Source organism: Castanea sativa, chromosome 1 (genome assembly GCF_040712315.1).
Source record: "Castanea sativa cultivar Marrone di Chiusa Pesio chromosome 1, ASM4071231v1".
Classification (NCBI taxonomy): domain Eukaryota; kingdom Viridiplantae; phylum Streptophyta; class Magnoliopsida; order Fagales; family Fagaceae; genus Castanea; species Castanea sativa.
In genome coordinates this window covers 46,860,798-46,866,082 of record NC_134013.1, presented here as the reverse complement: position 1 = coordinate 46,866,082, position 5,285 = coordinate 46,860,798, and positions in this window count along the sequence as shown.

Below are 5,285 nucleotides of genomic sequence, written 5' to 3'. Positions count from 1 at the left end.
TCTAATAGGGCCAAGACCATTGGAAAATCATCAAAAGGTCTAGGAAGAGAAATGACCTTGTAGGTAGGAGGGGTGGGAAGCCATTTGTCTTCCCAAATGTGTATTAGCCAACCATTTCCCACTCTCCATCGAGTGACTTTCCTTATGACTTCCAAAGCTTGAAAAATACTACGCCAAGCATATGATGAGTTGCATCCAAGTTTTGAGTTAAGGACATCACCATGTGGATAATACTTTGCTCTATAAATCCAAGCTATTAGCAAATGGGGATTTGAGAGCAATCTCCACCCTTGATTTGCTAGCATGGCAAGATTGAAAGCTTAGAGGTTCCTAAATCCCATGCCTCCTTTTAGCTTGGATTTGCAAAGATTCTTCCAACTGACCCATGCTATTTTTGATTCTTGATCTCTTTGCCCCCATAAAAAGCTTCTCACCATGCCTTCAATTTCATCACAGATACCTTTAGGGAAGAGAAAGCAGCTCATGGTATATCTTGGAATGGCTTGGGCTACTGCCTTTATGAGAATCTCTCTTCCTCTAATAGATATCATTTTTTCTTTCTGTCCGGACAATTTTTTTGCAACTTTCTCCTTCACTTCAACAAACACCTCTTTTTTGGACTTCCCAATGATGGAAGGCAGTCCAAGGTATTTGTTGTGCTTCGAATCTTGCATTGGACCCATGACTTCCAGTATCTTAGCTTTTAGCTTAGGGGGGTGTTATTGCTAAAGAAGATTAAGGATTTATCAGCATTTAGCTTTTGCCCGTGTTAGGACATATGTGTTTCACTTGTTTAGAACATATGTCATTCATTTATGTAATTGGCTAACCTTTGACAAAACGTATTTTACTTGTATTTGGGTAGATCTAGGATGTGTTTAATACTTCAAAGAACATGTTGTTCAAGTCTAGTATTAAAGCCATGAAGATTGGACCAAGAAATAAGTGAAGAAAAGGTGTTTACTAAAGCTGGACACCTCCTGGACACCTGCTCGACAGATAGCTATCTATCGAGGTTTAATGAGGCTCGACACATGCTATCTATCGAGGTATCTATCGAGGTTATGGAAATCAGAATTTTCAGATCTGATTTTTGGGCCAAACTTTTGTATTTGTGTAGGGTTTCTTTTTTTCACAACCCTAGCCATATATAAGGCTTATTTTAGAGGCCGTCATATAAGAGAATACAAGGAGAACATATGCAAAAGGTGACCGAAGCCTTATTCTCTCAAAAAGAAGCTACTGCATCTTTGCGCCTTAGGGTTTTGTAACCAAGTGCTTCTTGATCTTCATTGTTGATGAAGTGAAGAACTTTGCAACCAACACTCTTCTTCCTCAAGTTAGTGAGTGAGTCACATATTGGGATTCATGCAAAGGAGTGAGTCACGTACTGGGATCCGTGCATCAAAGGGCGGCGTTCATATATTAAAGAGTTCAGAGGTTCTGAAGCGATAGAAGGTTTCTGCTGTGAGTTCATTTACGGGGATTGTAGAGTTTAGGGACAAAGGTTTTGTACTAGATCTGAAACGTCTCTTTACTATAATGGATTGCTTTTTGGGAAGGTTTCCCCCCAAGTTTTTTACTGTGAAACCGGTTGGTTTCATTGGTTTTCCTGGGTCATTATATCTTGTCTTATTTATTTTTCCGCTGCACTTATATTTGACATGATATTGATGTTTGTTTGTTTTAACAAGTTTTATGCATAATAAATCTAATTAACAACTTAGAATTAAAACTTGTTAATTCTATCAACCGGTGTCTAAATTTTCCAACAGTCCGGAAGCTGCTTCATAGAGGTCAAGAGTTGCCATAAGGTTCTGACACTCTTGTGTGCTTGCCTTGCAAAAGAGATGGTTATTGTCAACAAAGAAGAAATGGGTAACCATGGGACATCCCCTGCATATAGAGACACCATTGAGCATATTGTTTCTTGCTGCATCATTTATGAGAGATGAAGAACCATCTGCACATAAGAGAAACAAGTAAGGGGAAAGGGGATCTCCTTGACGAAGACCCCTTGAAGGAACAGTGCACTCGTGGGCCACCCCATTAATTAGAATAGAGTGGATAACAATATTAATGCAACTCATTATAAGACTAATCCATCTTTCATGAAAACCCATTCGCTCCATAACTTTCTCAAAGAAACCCACTCAACTCTATTGTATGCTTTGCTCATGTCGAGCTTGACAGCCATATAACAGTCCTTTCCATCTCTTTTATGGTCAAGATAGTGCATTAATTCAAAAGCAACCAACACATTGTCAATGATTTGCCACTTATGGAGAAAAACACTATGATTTTTAGTAATGATTTGAGAGAGGATGGTTGTGAGACAATTAGCAAGGACTTTAGAGATAAGCTTGTAGACCACATTACTTAAACTTATAGGTCTAAATTTTGCCATCTTAGTAGGGTTTTTTGTTTTTGGAATTAGGGTTATGTTAGCTCTGTTTATCTCAGCCATTGGCATATTAGAGTTAAGAACATTTAGAAACATACAAATAACATCATTACCCACTGCATTCCAATATTTTTGAATGAAAACAGCAGACATACCATCAGGTCCAAGGGCTTTTGTGGGGTGCATCTACTTGAGGACATTTTCCACCTCCTCCTTTATGAATTCCTTTGTAAGGATCTAATTCATTTCATTGGTTACTCTAGTAGATATTGTGGCTATCACTTCTGCTACATGGGTTGGATAGGATGTGGTATACAATTTCTCAAAATATGACACAACTATGCAATCTATGTCCTCCTTTGAATTGCACCAATTATTGAGAGCCTTTCTTATGATTCAGATTAGCTTTGGTACTTGCCCAAAAGTGGCCAAATTCCAACTATTAAGCTCTGCTGCACATTGGTTAAGTCTCTTAGCCATACCACTAGGGGTATTTTGGCTTGTACTATTTTTCCAGACAGCCTCAATTATCTCCTTACACTTTTTCTTTCTTATCCACATTTCTTTGAAGTGGAACTGGCATTTCCTAGGCGGTTGAGGGACAAATGAGTTCGAGACTAGAAGAGCAAAGTGGTTAGATGTTGAGTCCACTATATGGTGGACTTGAGCCTTTTTGTACTTACCAATCCAGTTTTGCAATGCAAGAGCCCTATCTAATCTTAGATAAACTTTGTCTTCCCTTTCCTGCATATTGCACCATGTAAAATTTGGACCAGTGTACCCCAAATCCTTGAAACTATAGGAATTGATTGCTAACCTGAATCCTTCCATTTGCCTTTGGGATTTTTGCACTCCTCCCAGTTTTTCGTTTGCTAATAAAATCTCATTGAAATCCCCCAGACAAATCCATGGTAGTTGGAGTCTTTTATTCAGGGCTTTTAAATGCTCCCATGACTCCTATCTTCTATGCGTTTCAGGGTGCCCATAAAACCCGATTATTCTCCACTTGAAACCAGAAGGCTCATCAGTAACTATTGCATCAATGAAATTTCCAGCATATCCCATAATTTCTAACTTAATCTCTTTCTTCCAAAGCATTGCCATTCCTCCACAATTTTCAACTTTAGGAACAATTAAACCAAAGACAAAACAAGCTTTCTCCTTTTCCCTTTTCATGGCTTTATTATTTAATTTAGTCTCCATTAAAAGGACTATGTTGGGATCCCAGCACTGCACCATTTCTCGCAGTGCTTTAATTGACCGGAGGTTCCCAAGCCCCCGGCAATTCTATCTTAGAGCCCTCATTGCTCATGGCGGTGCTGCATTGCAACCACCGCCAATAACTCACCAAATTGGTTACCATCATTAGTGTCACGGGGTTAATTTTTCTTTTAAATTTGCTGCCTGTGATGGAACTAAGTCACTCACTTAGTCTCAACCAATACACCATACGCACACACTATAGGAACACTCAGAACAAAATTATCAAGGGAATTCACACACACACACAGCACACACAGTATTTACAAGGCATCAACCCCAACCTTTATTACTCAATATTCAAGTATAAAGGAAGCCTGGAGAATACACACAAAATTATTTAAGGCAAAATACACACTCTGCTGTTAACAACCTTAATAACCTAAGCTATATGCACAGAAATAATTGTCACGGCAATTACTACCAAGTAACTGCCCCATGTCCAGGACTTGCTGCCACATGTGGTCTGACTTAGGACACCTCTAACTGATGCTGTCTTGGCCTGCTCTCCACGTTTCCAGCCCCTACACAGCAGGTTTGAACATCCAGCAAGCTAGGAACTACTTGGTAACTGCTATTGCATACTTTGCACATGCCAGCCCATCACTCAGCACTTCATGAGTCCTCTGCCCATGCTCTAGCAGCCCACACATAATTACCCCATCACGTTTTAAAAGTTTGGCCCCTGCCCAAGCCTTTCTCATCAGCATCATAACCCACATAGCATGTCTATATGCAGCACACCAAGTAACTACCATCAGCCCACTCACATAAGTCCATGCATTTTGCCACCACCAACCAGCCTAATGCCTTGCACAGCCTATGATCATCACAGCAGCCCAGCACTGCCTTGCACACAAGCCACCAAGCCCACACACAAAGCAACCCTCAGCCAAGCCACTATGCCATGCATCATCACATAGGGTCAGCACCACCTGCTGCTACCCATCATCACCAAACCATCTCTGCCCACCATGGCTCACCTCTACCATGGCCTTGGGACATCTACTAGGATGTGTGCCCTTAAATCTTATTGTATGATGCTATGCATGACTTAATGTTGTGATTAATAAAGTTGTTTTATTATAATCTAAAATAATGGTAACATGAATATTGGACATTATCATATAGTCCATGAGATGCATAGTATGTGATTTATGTGAAAAGTCACAGAAGATATAAATCTCAAGTTCTTTGTAAACTCAGAATTATAGTTCGTAGTCGGTGATGAAATTGGGCATTTCGTCTGCGAAGACTATAACATATCAACTAAGATGATTTGTCTTGATCATGGAAATTGAGATTTCTAGTTGGTATGTTGATATGTTTTAAGAGTTAAGATATATTGAGCTGGACCGCTGTAAGATTTATTATTCTCTTAATGATTGTCAAATGAATAATAAATCTCACAACTTCTATTTACATGAACTCTTAATCCTAAGAGGATAATGGACCTGATCATAAAATGTAAGTTGCTTTGATATATCAGTAGTGAGATCTAAAGTAACGGTCAAAACCTCAGTATGTTGGGCAGCCACATTTAGTGTTGATGGAACATATATTCTCAAGATAGAATTCATAGTCTCTTAATGGAGATATAAAATATTCTCTTGAGATATGT